The following is a 19331-nucleotide window of genomic DNA, read 5'->3' as shown; positions in this document are numbered from 1 at the left end:
ATTTATTATGTACAAATCCAGCTACTGAGAAGTGAACAAAGGAGTCTCACCCATTAAATTTTTAATTCTCCTATAAGAAAAGCCAAGTTACCATCAGAATTCATAGAAAACCCATAAAAATAATTTACATAACTTTAGAATATCATGTACACTTTAAAATTTCATTTTTGACTGCCTTATTTAGTCCCGTACTTTGACTCTACTTATGACATATTTCTTGCAGTGTTATTTTATATATATTGTTTGTTTTATATTCAGGATTAATTTTCCTGGGGCAAATAAGCAAAAAGACAGGAAGATATCCGTATTTGTGCCCATTCCCAAGAAAGGTGACTCAACAGAATTCTCAAACTGCAAAACTACATCACTGATATCACACGAGTGAGATCACAAGTAAAATTTTGCTTAAGATCATCCAACTATAATTGCAGAAACTCATTGGCAAGGAATTGGCAGAAGTTCAGGCTGGATTCAGAAGACGACTTGGAACAAGGGATATTAGTCCTGGTGTCAGGTGGATCTTGGCTCAAAGCAGAGCAGATCCAAGGATGTTTACATGTCTTTCATTGACTATGCAAAAACATTCAACTGTGTGAACCACAATAAACTGCAGACAACCTTTAGAGGAATGGACATTCTGGAACAATTCATTTTGCTCATTCACAACTTGTACATGGATGAAGGGTACTTGTGAAAAGAGCACAGGGTTCTGCCTGGTTTAAATCAGGAAATGTGTGTGTAAGGGTTGTATATTCTCACCAAAGTTCAAACTATATGCTCTGCAAATCATCAGAGAAGCTGGATTAAATGAAGAAGAGTATGGCATTATGATTAGAGAAAAGTTTATTAACAATTTGAAAAAAACCCTATGGTATGCAGATAACACAACCTTGATTGTTAAAGTGAGGATCACTTGAAGCAATTGCCTTGAATATCAAAGATTGGAGACTTCAGTGTGGATTACCAGTATGGGTTACTTCAGCAAAGATGTTACCGGTACTTTGAAGACTACGGTGAACCTGATCCAAGCCATGATACTTTCTATTGCTTCATATGTATATGAAAATTGGACATCTTATAAGAAGATTTAGAACAATAGATGCATTTGAATTGTGGTCCTGGAGAAGAATCTTGAAAGAATACTGAGAGGCTGTTAATAGAACAAACAGATTTGTATTGAACAAAGTAAGGCCAGAGTTCTCCTTAGAGACAAGGATGGCAAAACTCAGTCTTACGTATTTTCACATAGCATCAGGAGAAACCAGTCCCTGGAGAGAGGCATCATGTTTGGTGAAGTGGAGGTGTGGTGAAAAAGAGGAAGTCCCTTCATGAGACGGTTTGACACAGTGGCTTCAACCATGAGCTCAGGCATCGAAACAATTGGAAGGCTGGTGCAGTATAATGCAATGTTTTGTTCTGTTGTGCGTAGTGTAGGTATGAATCAGACCCTATTTGATGGCACCTAAAAATATCAAAATAATTTCAGTTCACACATTTATGTGTCACCCAAACCATCTGTCAGAAGAGGAAGTATCTCCTACTCTAAAAAAAAAATTATGAGACATCAAGTTGAATGTTCCAATTCATTTCACCTGCGAATGAACCAAAGTTTTGTGAAAGAAGAATGCAAGTAGAGATATGATTGGGTCTAGGTGAGTGTCATCCTTGTAACCATCAAAAGGACAGGTGAACTGGTTTATGCTATTGGTTTGAAAGGTCAATCAGAATTAGATCATAAATCAGGATCTAGGGTGGTGTAAAGTTTGTTCCATGTAGACAGTAATGAGAGCAGAATCATAGCTCATGTAAGAGTTAAAATCTGCCCAACATCTGTGTGGTACTTGCTTTAGCTTTCTTACTATACACAACACCTAGAAGGAAGGAAGTTTTGAAGGTACAGTAATGTGGAAGAAATATCGTTTTGGTATATGTGAACTAGGGTGTTGAAGGAAGTCTCTGGATACAATTTTTTTATGAATACCTGTGAGATGCAGTAGTTATATTTAGTGTTAGTAAATTAACTTGGGAAATGAAGACATATGACTTCCAATGTTGAGACCTATATTGGTTAACTTTTCTCACAAGAAATGACCACAAAATTCGCATATGTAAACAATGTCGATGGATTTTATTATACATCTGTGGGTCAGAAATCTGACATACGTCTTAACAGTTGAAATCCAAGTGTCAGCAGATATAGAATCTAGGTAGGAATACTCATAAATATTCTCGTTTTCGGAGATTCCCTCATAAAGGGGTTTAGGAGAGGAGATGGGTTAATTAGGGTGCGAGGTAGTACCGATGAAGAACACAGCTTTCCCCCAGATCCTGGATGCTTCCTCCCCCCAACTACCATGATCCAAATTCTACCTTGCAGGACTGGATAGGGCAGAGGCTGTACACTGGTACATATGAGGGCTGGAGGTACAGGGAATCCAGGGTGGATGATACCTTCAGGACCAAGGGTGTGAGGGGTGATGCTGGGAGAGTGGAGGGTGAGTGGGTTGGAAGGGGGGAACTGATTACAAGGATCCACATGTGACCTCTTCCCTGGGAGAGGGACAGCAGAGAAGGGGGGAAGGGAGACTCCGGATAGGGCAAGATATGACAAAATAACGAGGTATAAATTACCAAGGGCACATGAGGGAGGGGGGAAAGGGGAGGGAGGGGAAAAAAAGAGAGGACCTGATGCAAGGGGCTTAAGTGGAGAGCAAATGCTTTGAGAATGATTGGGGCAGGGAATGTATGGATGTGCTTTATACAATTGATGTATTTATATGTATGGATGGTGATAAGAGTTGTGTGGGTCCCTAATAAAATGTAAAAAAAGAAAAGAGGAGAAAAAAATGATTAGGGCAGGGACTGTACAGATGTGCTTTATACAATTGATGTATGTATATGTATGAACTGTGATAAGAATTGTATGAGCCCCTAATAAATTGTTAAAATTAAAAAAAATTTTAAAAAAAGATAAGAAAAAAAAGAAAATGATTAGGGCAAAGAATGTACAGATGTGTTTTATACAATTGATGTATGTATATGTATGGATTGTGATAAGAGTTGTATGAGCCCCTAATAAAATGTTTTTTAATAAAATAAAATACAAAAAATACAGTAAAAATCAAGGACGTTATATACATTAAAAAAATATTCTCATTTTCTGCTCATTTGGGTTCTTGGCAGAAATCAATTCATTGCACCTGTTGGAATATAGTCTTATGGACGGTTAACAGACACCCATCCCTAGCTTCTAAAAATAGTCACCTTTCTTGCCTTGTGATTACCTTCCTTCATCTCCACAGACAAATTAAGAAGTCAAAGCCCCATATTCTTCAACACTCTAACACTCCTTGCATATGATTAAATTAGGGCAATATAGGTAATCCAGGATCAGCTCAAATCAAAATCCTTAAGGTAATCATATCTGGAGCATCTCTTTTCCTCCTAAGATAGTATTTACAGGTTTTAGGGTGCAAGTCCTGATAATTTTCTAAGACATTTAGCAGTTTACTATGTTGTTCTCAAATTTTTCTACATTGATGCCCTACTCCCTACACATTAAAATTTCTCTTACTAATATCCATAGACGTGCATCTATTTTTGGTTGCCACTACAGATTCATTATGACATTATTTGTTTTTAAACTTGAATATCTCTAATTGAATTATCTTTCCTTATATATATATTTTTTAAGCTAAAGGAAAGAAATTTATTGGAGTCCATACGGGAAACCCTAGAGGGGCCCAGCATACCCTACTGTGTAGGCATGCCCAGCAAAGGGTCATACCATTCACTGTACCCCCATGTCCCAGAATACTCCTCTTGAGCTGAGCCCCAAAGCCCCAGGAATGGCTGGGGGTGCGGACGCTTTCTTTATCTGTTTTATTCAGTAAAATTTTAGCTAAGTAGAAAGTATTGGGGAAAGAAATGGGAAAAGGCTAGTGAGAAGATCTGATATCCACACTGAGAGGGACAACAGAGAGAAATGCGCCAAAACATAGACACTTTACTTTGTCCTTGTTTCTAATATAAGGTGGTTCTAATGAAATTTGAAGAATCTTTTAATAGAAATTTGGCCCATCACATCAAACTACATTGTCTTTATTTAAATATATCTTTTAAACTTAAGCTGTCCTGGTTTGTGAGATATTGTTATCTCAATGTATTTTTACCTCTCAGGGTCAACTAAGTGAACTATGTGTAAAAATATGATCTACAGTGACTACATAGCTATAGATTTCTGCTGTTTATTTAGGTACAACTTAGTGATTGCATAAAGCAGAACAGAAATATTCCTCATCCTCATCATTTTGATATGTCTGAGTCTATTAGTGACTAATTTGTGCCATTCTATCTCATCACTCATTCAGTGTGATAGGCTTTATTTATTCAGAGACTTCAGCCATAAATTGTTCAAACATGCAATTGATATACGTTGATAATTATTAAACATTGAAATGCAAAAGTTGCAAACAGAATACACGCAATATGGAAATATGGGTTTGGTCATAGAAATGAAGCTGGGTGTTGCATGAACGTATTTTGCAAAACCAATAACAAAAAACTTTTTGTCAACAATGCAAAAGGCACTTATACAAATGGTCTTCTCGGGATAAAACCACAGAACTCAGTTTGACTGCATTTTCAGAAAACATTCTGGAGAAGTTCAATATCAGCTGTTAAAATCAGGCCTGGGGATGACTGTGGAACATCATCATTTGCCCTCTGTAAGTTCAGGTTGAACCCAAAGAATATTAAACATGTCCTAGAATCTATCCCACCTGAATTTCAAGAACATCTCAAGAACAGATTTGACACACTGAAAACTAAGGACAGAAGATCTGATGGGCTGTGTGAGGACATCAGAACCATCAATCACGAAGAAACAGCAGGTCAATTAAAAGACAGGGGCAAAGATCAAAGTGGAAGTCAGAAGACGCTGAAGCTTTCTCTTACATGTACAGTAGCTAAAGTGAATGGAAGAAAGATGGAAGTCAAAGATCTGTGTAGGGAATTTCAAGGGCAGTTCCAGAAGACATAGTCAAATACTATGAAGAAAAGTGCAAAGACCTAGAGTTAGAAAACCAAAAAGCCAGAATTTATATTCAGCATATATTAAACTGAAAGAACTCAAGGACTAAATCAAGCCTAGAGTTGCAATATTAGAAGATTCAATGGGTAAAATATTGAGTATTGCAGGACACATAAAAGATAGATAGAATATACAGGATTATTGTATCAAAAAGAACAAGTGGAAATTCCACAATTTTAGGAGGTAACATATTAGCAAGAACCAATGGAAGAAAGAATTTCAAGTGGGAAATAAAGCATTAGCCATAAACAAGGCTCCAGGAATTGATGGAGGCACAACTGAAATGTTTCAACAATCTGATGAAGCTCTGGGAGCACTTACTTGGTTATGCCAGGAAACTTGGAAGAGAGCTACTTGGACAACTACTGGAAAATATCCAAATTGTTAGTCATTCTAAAGAAAGGTAACCCAATGGAATGTTTAAGTTATAGAATAGTATCATTTATATAGCATGCAAGTTAAGTTTTGTTGAAGATTATGCAACAAAAGTTACAGCAGTACATTAACAAGGAGCTGCCAGAGGTCCGGGTCAGATTCAGAAGAGGACATGGAAAAAGTGGTATCAATGCTGATATTAAATGGATCTTGATTCAAAGCAGAGAATACCAAAAGCATGTGGACTTATCCTGTATTGACTAGCAAAAGGAGTTGACTGTGTGGATCATAACAAATGAGGGATAACCTTGGAAAGAATGGGAATGCTAGAAAACTTCTGTGTCCTCCTCCCCCAAAAAACCCTTATTCCACTTGCTTACTCTACATGTTCATCAGTTCTGTTTTCATAACCCCCCAAAACACAAAAATATATATACCGCAACTTCAAGAGGGTGACCCTTAATAGCATAACACCCCTGACATACCCCTAATATACACAAACAAAATTCAAACAAAATAATACAACCCCCCCACCCACACACACGCACAAATATATAAGCTTTTAGAACCCAGATCAGGTCCCGCATGCATCCTAGGGGGAATCTACTGACAAGTTTTAACTGTTCAAGTTAGGCTTATGCCTTTGACCTTCCATATTCAATTTACCATTGCACTCCGTTTAGTGACCATTTTACTCCTGTCCCTCAATTTTGGCTAGAGGAAGTTCATCAGATGCTTATTTACTGTATAATTCCACCAATGAATCTTGGGTTCCCCATGTCCCACATAGCCTTCTTCAAACCAATTCTCAGACTTTAGGCTCTGCTACTAATCCCTCCCTTCATCTTTGATTACTCTTATATGCTTCCTAATCCTTTGGTAACTCATGATGGTGTGTTTTTTCCATGTGGACTTAGTTGACCTCTCAGGGAGATGGCTGCGTGTTCAGAGACAAGCAGCCATGTGTGGCCATATGCCGACTATACATATTCTGTCAATATTCTTGTTGTCTCTCTGTTCCTCTACTGTCATTCCTCTATTCCTGAGTTTCCCTATCTCTGGTGTTAATTATTTCCATCTATATTCTGAGCAGAAAAGGTTCATAGCACAGGACCCTGGGACCCCAAAACATATTTAAGTCCTAGCTATTCTTTCTTGTGGGCTCAGCAAATCCCCCTGCTATCCTTCTGTTAGGACTCATTTGAAACTGAGCAAGATGGCAAAACTAATTAATTCCCATGTCAGGGTTTGATACACCTTATTTACATGGTTCCCACCCAGAAGGGTTCCCTTAACATCATTTGCATTATTGACAAGCTATCCAATCCCCTTGGTGAGTCACATGCAATTTATTTGAATGCTACCACTCAGTCATTTTTGGAGTGGTACAACATCAAATACTTGAAAGGCCATTATTAACTGAATGATGACTATCAAGTAATTGATTGAACGAGAAATTCCCCTACACACTTCCTGGCACAAATATAATATCCTTGGCCAGAAATCGATCCCTTCAGATGATATGGTCAAACAACTAAGTTGAGAAATGAACTATTGAATTCCATAAGGTTCTCTTTAAAAATACTTAAATGTAGCTAGTCCTTTTTTTCTAGTGTGAAATTGTGCAAAATTTGACCACAGTGACTCTAGTGGCATTTACAACACTAATGGTACAACTTCCCCAACCACAGCTGCAGACAATCCAAGATGGTCTGACAAAAGGGTGATGGGCCATATTCACTTGAACTTGAGGTTTCAAAGAAAATACCGTTCTGTCAACCTCATGTTTCCCAGATATGATCTCTCCCTAATACTGCTCTCCTCCTCTCTCCAGCTTTATTAACTTAGGTTTCTGATATGTCATTTTGGTAGTTAAACATACATCTAATAAAGAAAGCAAACACCAACATTTCCACCTGATTTTCCTGGGATTACTCCTTTAAAACACAGACATTCATTCCTCCCCAAAAAACAAGGGTTTTTAAATGAGCATTTCAGTACCCAAATAATATGCATGAATACCTTTATTTCTAAAACTGGTGGCTAAATAAAATCTTTTAACATTTTGGTTCAAATTTAGGCTTCACTGTAATTCCAGAAGAGAAAACAAAGAAGAAGAAGAAGAAGAAGAAGAAGAAGAAGAAGAAGAAGAAGAAGAAGAAGAAGAAGAAGAAGAAGAAGAAGAAGAAGAAAAGACCCTATTTGATATCAGAGTACAGTAAAAGGTCTCAGAGAATCCTACCTTGGTACTTGGGACATTGTAAAATGTAGCAAAATTAAGATTACATTATAAACATGAGTTGCCCTATGGACAATTTGTTGTGTGCTTTATACAATACACAGGTGCCTCCAAAAAGCTTATAGAAAATTAATTATATTTAAATTCCACTTTTTCATGAAGTTGTGGAAGATTCCTTATATTATTCACTTGATGACCCATGCATTTTAGCCCAAGTAAACAAACAAACAGTTTTTTAAATGCTACAGGTAGAGCAATTCTTCTGGACATTGGTTTCTGTGCGAAGGTAGTGATGGCAGGCACAATTTCAGATGAATAAGAACACTGTTGTCAACCACTGGTTCACAGTCCAGATTGGAAGGAACAGAACTTCATGCATCATGAGTGGCTGGCTCTTTCCCCCAGCACACACAACCCAACCTGCCTATGAAACGAAGAGATTTTCATAAAGGACAATCAAAACCATAGAAATAGATCACACAGAAAGCTCTTATTAAAAGCATAGACCCCAGAATGAGGTGGAAAGGAGGATGAAAATGGGGGGGAGGGCGCGTGGGGAGGAAGGAAGAGGGGAAAGGATAAAGGGAGAAGAAAAATGCATGGGCTGGAAACTTCTCTGTTGGTATAATGGATGTTTACACTTTCAACATCATTATTCCTTCCTGTGTACCCATCCTAGTTTGCTTTGTTATTTGTTAGGAACTCTATGATGCTTGTCTTCCTGGAACCTAATTGAAAATTGTAAATCATCTTAATGAAACCTTTTAAAGAAATATTGAGTAATGGAAAATTCATTATTGCCAAGCCCTTTAACATGATCATTATGGCTTTCCTAATGCTTCAATTATAGTTATGCTTAGGGTGCATCCTGAAATAAACGGAATGACAAATATTACTTGTTAAAATCCTAGGTACATTCTGAACATTTATTTCAGGCCTTAGAAAAATACAGAGTGGATTGAAATAAAAACAACATTTTTACATGCAGCAGATTGGTGTGTGCAGACTGGCAGCGTACAATACTGCATTCGGTTTAAAGGCCGTGAACTTTCAGGGGCAGATTGCCAGGCCTCTCGTTGCAGGCATTTCTGGGCAGGTTCACATGACCGATTTTGGGGCTGATAGCAAAGCACTCACAGCTCAGAACATTTAGAGCCTTCTATGCAGTTTCTATGTTTCCATAAGTTTGCTTTTGTTACAAAGGCATGTTATCCCACAACTAAAATGAAGGAATGGCTAGGAAAGCTGCTACATTGTGAGCAAACGAGTGACTACTATTTCTAATGCAGTTTTAGCAATTTGTTCCTCCTAGACATTTACCACACACCAGTGAAATCGCAACTTCTGTGTCACAAATGTAAATTTCTGAAATATCCTACCAGATTTCACTGGGAAAGAATGTAAATTGGATGAAAACTAATCCTTGTTTCAGAATGATTAGGAATGTTATGAAATGATGATATGAATGAAGCACTTACAGACAATAAGATAGAAAGAGATTGTTTGCAATTAGTCCACTTGGAAAAGGAACTTCTAAGAGCCTGAAGAGTTTCGCATGGACCAGGAATCAATGTAGATGCAGAGCATTAAAATGGACTCTTTTGAGGGGAGAAAGGATATTTAGATTTTGACTGGAGGAGAAATATATAGGCAGGGAAGGGAAGTTATATATTCCCGGGGGAGGGGGACAACACGGGTCTTAGATTATTAGATAACAAGACTGGGATACAACTCTCATATTATTAAATCATACAAATATTTTCAATGATCAAGATTATGTTGAATTTTTGACAAGGAAAGCTTACTCTCTTGGGACACAATGTCCTCAGTCTGGAGTAAGTTTTCCTCTTCTCTATGTAAAACTCATACTTTCTGCCAAATTTCTTGGAAAGAATCTTTGAAGTGTCTCTTCCTCATAAGGTAAAATTCCTCAGTAGATTAATGTTAAGAATTTGTGTCTCTGACTCGCCAGCATCTGATACCAATATCACACTGAGGAAGTACTCAGGATTTGTTGAAGTAAATTGTAGATTCTTCTTATGAGTTGCTAAGGAGCTATTTTGCCTCCAGGGGGTATGGTACAGATAAGCGGCATTTTTACCAGATATCAAAAACATATACCCCAAACACTGCCATAGAGTCAAATCAATTCTAATCCACAGAATCTCTAAAACTGTCAACTTTTGTGGGACCAGAAAACTTCATGTTTCCACCTTGGAGCATTTAGTGGGTTTAAACTTCTGACCTTCAGATTAGCAGCCCATTGTTTGCAGAACTATGTATGTGGATGCTTATATTTACAACTGAAATGAAAAAAATGGTGTTAGAAGACCCTAGGCAACCTTTCAATTAAATAATGTATACCTATTTCTCTATTAATTAAGAAAATTGCTTTATTTTTAAAATTCGGAATGGATTTCTGCACTAACAATTTATATAGTAACTGCATTTTATATGTAATCTTTTGAGCAGCCAATATGAATCTCTATTTGTGTTCTGGATTCATAGCACTTAATAGTTCATTGTTAACATATGGAAAGAATCATCAACTTTCTCAAGTACATTCATTTCAAGATCAACTGCTTCCAAGAAATTAATAATAAAAATACTTAATTCAAGGAATATATAATTTGTTTTACTTCTAATTTGAACTGAAATGAAAGTAAACCCAATATTTTCAAAAATCTAAGTTATAGGTGAATTTAATAACAGATAATGTGGCACTATGTAAAAATAAAGAGAAAATTTATTGATATTATACTTAAAATAGCAAAACATATCCAATAAAAATAATTTGCCATTACTTCATAGAATATATTTAATGGTTATATATTAATTTGCTAATTGAAATGTCAGTGGTTCCAAACTACCTGACCCCTCATGGGAGAAAAATGTCGCAGCCTGGTCTATGAAATCGCTTTATAAAGCATATGGGGCAGTCCCACTCTGCCATAAAGGACTCAGTGCAATAGGTCACATGTTGTTGTTGTAATTAGGTGCCATCAGTTCGGTACAATGTACAACAAAACAAAACATGCCTCTGAATAAGCTGTTGATAGTTTAACTGTTGACCACAATATCAGCAGTTCAAAACTATCAGCCGCTCCAAGGCATAAAAGGAGGCTACCTTCTTTGTAAATATTTATACATCCACTCACTGTCACTCCAAGACTGTAAATCTTTATGAGAACTGACAGCCTCCACGTTGTCCCATGGAGTAACTGGTGGTTTTGAGCCATTACATTTGTGATTAGCAGCTTGGAGCTCAACCCATAGTCCCCTATAGCTATAGCTATATCTATATGTTTTTGTATGCATAGCTGTTGGCTCCCACTCACTCATAGCAACTCCATGTACAACAAAACAAACACTGCCCAGCTTCACAACTTCTTTTAAGCTTGACTTCATTATTGCAGCCACTGCATCAATCCATCTCACCAATCGTCTTCATTGTCTTCAGTGAAAAGAGGAGCGGAGGGACAGACAGGCTGGCAGATACAGGTATAAGGTACATCCAGAGTCAGCTGAATGGATCCAACTTTTGAAGACCCACTGGCCGCACCTGGGATCAGTGCGCTGCAACAGGAAAACATATGGAAGATGCAGACTCAGCCGAAAGTGAACGACCAAGAGATGAAACGCTTCCTGCTTCTCTCTTATGAAAAGGCCACACCCCCAAGGAGGCATCAGCTGGCTGTGGCCTCATTGCATCGTTGGACGCCACTTTTAACCCAAGTGCAAGTTGACAGAAAACCTAACTGCCACCCAGTTGAAAACAATTCCTTGACTTCATGTTTTTTGTATTTATTATGATATTACATATTGGTCATCTTGTGAGGAATTTTGATGTTGGTAATGTTTGATTCTTAGGTGCCTCAAGATGTCTTCACTTTCAGGAAACCAGATTGTATCATCAGCTCATAATATGCACTTGATGAACCTTTTTTCGAATTACAGTGCTGATGTCCAGTTTCCCAGATTACTTGCTCTGCGTACAAGATGAGTATGTGCGGTAAAATGAGTTGACCCTGACATGAACTTCTCCTGGTTTAAAATTGCACATTTTCTCTTTGCTCTGGTTAGAGACCAATACATAGCTTCCCCTTGAGCACAATTAAAATGTACGGGCTTGTCACCCTTCACAATGTTATCCATAGTTCACTGCTACCATGTAGCTAAATGTCTTTGCATAGTCAGGAAAACACAACCATCGTTCCAGGTCCACGTGACGTCAGAATGAAAGCTGCTGTAGTCAGTCCTGCTCTGCATCCATTGAACTCCTTGTGGGTGGAATTACATAGTCCCTTACATGCACATGATATTGATGATATTATTGGATAATTTCCAAATTCTGTTTGATCAGCTGTCTTTGGACAAAATTATGGATCTCCTTCGGTCAATTATCAAGGTCCCTGACTTCCAGACGTGCTGTCGTAAATCCCTGAGTGTTTTCAGTGCTTCATGAGCTTGTTGACTCATGTCAATCCGTATTCTGGAGTCATGTTTTCTACTAATATCTTCGGTGTAGCTGTACCGTGGCTTTCAAAACCATCGAAGCTTGATCACATGCAACTCTTTGAGTGTGAATGACGCTTTCTTCAATCTTCTTTGATCCTCCCTGCATCATTCTATATGTTACTCATACAATCTTCTTTGATCCTCCCTGCATCATTCTAGATGTTACTCATAGAATCCATCAATATTGCAATTCCAACCTTAATTTTTTGTTGTGGGGTTTGTTTGTTTTCTGCAATACTTTTCACTTGAGAAATTCTGAGAGTATTTTCCCCCATGTTAGCGTCTCATTCCATGTTTATGTACATTTCTTTGTAATGCTTTATTTTGTCTTCTCAAGCATCTTCATTAATTTTCATTTTCATTTTAACACACACTTTTAAAAGCCATCAACTTGATAATGCTTTATGAATATTAATGTTTCCTTTTGTGCTGTGGAATTTTTATTATTGTTAAAAATGAATATTTTTAAAAAAACTTTCTTAATTGCTTTTCAGTGATTTTTTTTGCTAGTGGCATATGATAGAGGAAACAACAGCAACAACAAATTATTTACATTTGAAAAATAAACCACCAAATCATACATACATTTAGAAGGTGTAGGTGTACACTTCTTAACTAGAGAACTTAAACAGCAACAATGAAATTGGTGCAATCAACCTCGTTCAAACTCATGGCTACCTCTGGTTTTCTTCAGTAAGTAATCATCAGTCATTGATTTGGAAAAAGAAAAATTATTTTGTTGCCTCTAACTTATTTTCTAGCACTTAGAAAATGTTTTCAACTACTGATCCTTATTCATTTCCCATTTTTGCATTCCAATCACCAGTAATTATCAACACATCAATTTAAGTCTGCAAAAGTTTGTAAAATCTTGAATGTCTGTTTAATTCAGCATTAATGATTAGTAGATGACTTTGAACAATAGTTGTGTTATCTGGGCATCTTTTGGAGTGTCATGTGGTTTGTTTTTTACCACATTGTTCTTCAGGGTGTACCCTGAAGTGTTTCCCTCTAGCTATGAATGTGATCCATTCCTCTTCAATCTGTCATTTCCTGAGTACTCGATCAACTGGCTTTCTGTTTCAAATTGCCAGAACCAGTCAGCTTGCTCTCACCACGGCCAAGGATATTGATTTTCAGGCATCATAATTCATCTGCCGTGTGCCATTCAATTATTAATGGGTTATGTTTGAAACGACTTCCTCTTGTTTTGACTTGTGTGCACTCTAACCACTTCACTGAAGTTGAGTCTCCTCTCAGGAGCCTGCTCTAGTGATCGGCCCAATGATGGCTACTATAGAAGATAATGGATATGCTGTTCTTCGTATGAGAAGCCCTGGTGGTGTAGAGGTTACAGATTGGACTGACGTCCACGTGGCCAGCCATTTAAAGCTACCAGCAGCTACACAGGAGAAAGACTGGGCTTTCTAATCCTATAAACAGTTTCAGTCTCAGTACCACACAGGAGGTGCTCTGACTCAGTGCCAGGTTTTATTAGAAGCCAATTCTTGGTTCACTCTTCCTAGTCTGTCTTAGTCTGGAAACTTGTCTATCATTTGTAAATCTGCTCGTATTCAAAATATTGGTGGCATACAATCTCAGCAATATTCAAACCATCATAATAGGACAAAATAATAGACAAATGATATGTGTATCCTGGCATGAATTTCTGAATGTCCATTTAGAAAATGCCTTTCTTCATTTATTTTCTTGGTCCCATAGCATTTCTTTTTCTTTTGTTATATGTTCTAAAGGAAAAACAGTTCTCTTCCCCCCCCCCCGCCCCAGCTGTTTTATTGGCACGTAGCTTACTTAACATATTATTCAATAGTTCAGTCATAAGTAATATCACTGAGGGTTGCACAATCAGCCCCCAAATGATCTTATAGCATCCCCCCTTCCCATAGTTAAATCAACTTTAAGATGATTTATGCAATCACAATTCTTTCTGGCGCTCAATCCCTACTCCCTTTTCCACCAATCATTCTGGAAATCCCTTTGCCTCCCTAACCCCACCCTGGCCCGTGTTCCCTATATCCTCTTTACCCATTATTATCATTATGCATCCACTTCTCATGTGCTTCACAACCGGAAGTCCCAGCAGGAAACAAAAATCAAAACAAAATCGAGCTAAGGTGGTTAGGGTAAAACATAATAGTATACAGACTGAAACACTAATAATTCATAAGAAGGAAAAGGTGAGCAAGATTAATTTTAAAAACAGGGAAGAAGTTTCTGTCATGGAACAAACTGGTGTAAATAATTTTGCTTTGATGGTTTTCTCCTCGCTGTTCCTGAGTTTTGTAACTGTCATCTTCGGAGCACACAAGCTGGTGTGTTTCTGCCACATGCACTGAGTCGACACCTCAGTTAGATGGCTGCTTGTGTGAATACAAGCCTTTAAGACCTCAGACGCCATTCCAATGGAGGGCTGGGCACTATCTTCTCTCTTCATCACACTTTGCTGTAGCACCCTGATCTTCAGTGATCCTTTCATGAAAGTGAGTATCAAGCCGAGCCGTGATTTAAGAACTGATTATTTTCAAGTTGAAGCTAGGATTCAGTGCGAGCCCTAAACCCATTCCTGGATCTTTACCTTAATTTTATTTATTTATTTAGAATAATTTCTTTAATTTGGGAGCCAATTCATTGGGAGTCAATGATGTGGTATATTAATCATAGTTCAAGCGTGTCAAACCTATTTGTACAATTATACTCATAAATGCTTTCCAAACATACTTTTACTTTTGGGACTTCTTGACAGCTTCTCCCTCTTTTCCCCCACCCCTCAATACACTCCTTCCCACAAATCCTTGCAATATTTTCTTTCATTGTAGGCTCAACATCCTTGGGATTCATTTTCTAAAAAAGAAACAATTAACACAGCTTCTAGAGGGGGAGCCCCAGTGGTGACATACCTCTGAGATACATTCTAAAGTAAACAAGCATAAGCAGAGTTTAACAGGATGGCCGTCACAGGGTTGCTGGGATAATACGTGTCTTAATACAGCATAATTGGCATTGATGTACCAAGACTTTGTTTGCTTGCTAACCAATAGTACACCAAAATGACATTATTATTTCCCCCTAAGAGTTTTAAAGTTCCCCCAAACCAGACTTTTATAGAACTGCTCCATGAATGGATACAGGCAAGTGAGGAACAGGACATGGTAATGGACACAGATGATAGGTCTTTGTCCTATTGCCAGGCAGTCCTGGTGGAGGTACTGATGGGGGAGGAGCCAAGAACTGCAGGTTCTGCAAGCTGAGTTCTGTTTCCTGCTTGCTATCCTCCTTTTGCTGAGCTCTTGCTTCTGTTGCAGTCAATTTCTGGTTCTGCACGAGAAGTAGCAGCAGAAGCAGAAACAGCTGCAGCTTCCACTCAAAGAAACTGACAGAGAAGCAGGCTCCCCTAAGATTTTCATTTTGTGTTTACACAATGTCCATATTGCATTACACCTTATTTCACAGGAAGCGTTCTGTTTCTTAGGAAGAACACACCTGCATATATAAACCAAAGATCCCTTTTAAAATACTAAGCTGCTAGCTCAAGTCTGGTGGTTGATGCCTAGCCAGAATTTCTAAGGAAGAAAACCTAGTTTCTTGAAAAATTACATTCTAGGAAGTCCCATAAGGCAGTTCTTGTCTGTCCTGGTGAGGGGTTATGAGTCAGAGTTCACTTTATGGCACACAACAATGACAACAACAACAACAACAACCATACCTTCCTTTCTTGCCTCTAAAAAGGACAATTATCCAGGAACAGATAGCATCATAATATAATCAATTTTTGTTATTATTTTACTATTCTTTTTTCCCAATTATTGCTGTAAGTTGTCAATAAGCAATTTTATTGGGTGACAATCATAGTAATGAATAGTGTTAGACAGGTGATCAACCAGACTAATTAAATAATACTACATTCTTTAATATGCACAAACTTATTTACAGTTCTTCTGATAACAATGACTTACAGAAAATGTCTATATTATTTAAATTTCATTGCCTACTTGCTAAAATATTCCAAGAAACCTTTTATAGTTTGGGAATTAAATAATTTGCTGTCGTGGTTAAATTCAAATTTTTAAACCTACGGTCCTACTGTTTACATTTATATTTAGATTTTAAAAGACCTGCAAAATTGGATGAAAAGAAAACCTGTTATATGCATTGTATCATTTGTTTATTTATTAAGCAATTCATAAAACCAAAGTACTTGATGCCCCTGCCACCATTCCCTTTGCAAGAATTTTGGAAAATTAAAACCAGTGAAAGATTTTGCAAAACAGAGAACTGACTACATGTCTTTTCAATAAAAAGACATTTACATGTTTTGTTTTGTTCATTTATTTCCCAGATGCATTTACAAGGATATTTTTTGAAACTAGTAAAATGAGCCAGTCTCTGAGTAGAGAAGAGAAAACACTGTCTTTCTCTTCTTTTTTCCATATTGCTCTAACTCAGAAGTTAAGGATGTTTAGGCAGACTGTAAACTGTCTTTTGGGAACCAAAAAAGGAAAGGTGGCTGTCTATGGTGAAATTTGTAATGCAAATGCAGAATAAATAAATAAATAAATGCTGTAACTAGTATTCAAGATCTACCTAGTATGCATGATCGAAGTAGTATTCAAGATATATAGTCAAGTACAGCGTTGTCTGCAATATGATTATATATATCCATTTTCAAAGTAATTATGTCAACCCAACCATTATTGAAAATATACACCAACTACCAAAGATAGTGAAGAAGAAATTGAAGAATTTTATCAACATCTACAGTCTTAAATAGTCAGACACATAATCAAAATGCATTGATAATTATTGGTAACTGGAATGCAAAAGTTGGAAAAATATAGTCTTAGTGATACATATTAAGCCAGGTATCACATGACAAAAGTTTACAAAATCAATAATTCTTCACTGTAAATAATTTCTCAAAACAACACAAATGGGATTATATACATGATTCTCTAGATGGAATACACAGAAATTTAATTGACTATATCTGTGGAAAGAAAGCATAGATAAGTTCAATATCAACAGCTCAAAGGAGCCCAGGGCATGATTATGGATCAGACCATCCATGGTTCACATGTACATTAAAGTTGAAGTTGAAGAAAATAAAACAAGTTCATTAGAGCCAAAATATGACTTTGAGAACATTCCATTAGAATGTCCAGAAATTTTCAAGAAAATATATTGAGCACAAATGATGGAAACATTGATGAGCTTTGGGAAGACATCAAGAACATCATCCATGAAACAAACTAAGGGTTGTCAAAAAGACAGGAGAGAAAGCAAAGATGTTGCTTGACATAAGAGGGAATTCTGAAACTTGCTCTTAATCACAGAGTAATTAAGACAAATGGAAGAAAAGATGAAGTTAACCACTTGAATATAAATTTTCAGATAAAAGTTCAAGAAGACAAAGTAAAATATTAAAGAAATGTGCAAACACCTGGAGTCGGAAAACCAAAAAGGAAGAACACACTCAGCATAACTTTAACTAAAAGAACTGCCTCGTGTAGCTCTATTGAAGGGTTCAAGGGGGGGGAAATACTGAGTGATACAGGAAGCATCAAAAGAATATGGAAAGAATACACAGAGCCAGTATAACAATAAGAACTAATGGACATTTCCAGAGGTGGCACATAAGCAAGAACCAATGGTCCTGAAGGAAGAAGTCCAAGTATACCCAAAGCATTAGCTAACCCGTGAACCGTGTCACTGTAATTTGAGGTTCCTTCAAGACCTACCTCGCCACACCATTGGAATTTACATCTCTTGAGCTGGGGACTGATGGACCCTGTCATCTGGCTGTCTGTTGGTGACCTGATTTGCTGCTTTCTGCCTGTGCCTGGACACCTGAATTTCTCTACAGAGGACTAACCAACGGCCTTCAAGACTTGAAGGACTGCCAGTGTCTCACAACTGTCTCACGGGAGTGAGTTGCACTGAGTCATTTGTACTGCTTTATGATTTAATTAACTTTTATTTCTTATGTTTTATTTATATATATACATATATATGTATGTATATAAATTATAAGCATTCTGGCTTTGTTTCTCTCGAGAACCCTGTCTAACACACACTGCATGATTTAAAATGAGGAAAACTGTACTTGAGGTTGTATCTTTTACAATACTTATTCAATCTGTATGTGGAGAAAATAATCAGTAAATCAAGATTATGTGACGAAGACTGCTGCGCCAGGATTGAGGGAGGGTTTATTAGCAGCCTTCAGTTTGGTTTGCAGTTGACAAAAGTTCGCCTGCTGAAAATGAGGAAGACTTTGTCATAGACCTGGTAGTCTTGAGAAACAACTCCAAGGAAACTCATATCTGCAGATGAAAGAACTTTAGATCAAGAAGCAACTTTGCATCAGGAAGGAGCCCCAGCCAGGTCCAACTCAAGTCCATAGGTTCAATGCTACTCCCTAAGTCCCCCTTAAGGTTCATGTGGCTATATATCAGTGATGTCAAAAGGTGATCCAGAAAGCATAAAGATGACAGGCTTTGGGGTCAGAGTCATAAATCCCAAATCAGTGGAAGCTCTCAGGGTAGGGTGGCCCACAAAGGGCCACCTCTCTAGGCAAGCAGAGGTCTGGTAGGGTGAAGTCACAGGGGTAGAGAAGGAAGTGCATCTCCTGCAGACGCTCTTCCACAGACAGCCTAGAACATCAAGGAGGATCATTAGGCTCCAAACTGAGAGACAAGTTTGACTCCATCCTTAGCCATGAAAATGTAGTTGGCATAACCCCTAACTACCACAGGATTGAAGTATTTTCTGATGAAAATCAACTATTACCACCTTCAGTGATGATTACATTTCAATGTAAATAAGACCCAAATACCCAGAACTGGACTAAGAAGTAACATCATGATAAGTGGAGAAAATCTTAAAGTTGTCAAGCATTCTGTCTTGTTTGGATCCACAATCAATGCTCATGGAAGCATCAGTCAAGATATCAAAAGCTGTATTGCAATAAATTAATCTTCCCCCACAAGAATCCTTGAAAGTGTTGAAAAACAGGGAGGCTACTTTGAAGTCTAAGGTGAGCCTGACCCCAGCCATGCTTTTTGTTTGCTTGAGTATTTTTTCAGTTGT

This window comes from Tenrec ecaudatus, chromosome 3 (genome assembly GCF_050624435.1).
Source record: "Tenrec ecaudatus isolate mTenEca1 chromosome 3, mTenEca1.hap1, whole genome shotgun sequence".
NCBI lineage: Eukaryota > Metazoa > Chordata > Mammalia > Afrosoricida > Tenrecidae > Tenrec > Tenrec ecaudatus.
The sequence above is the reverse complement of the archived record's forward strand: the minus strand, read 5'-3'. Positions refer to the sequence as shown.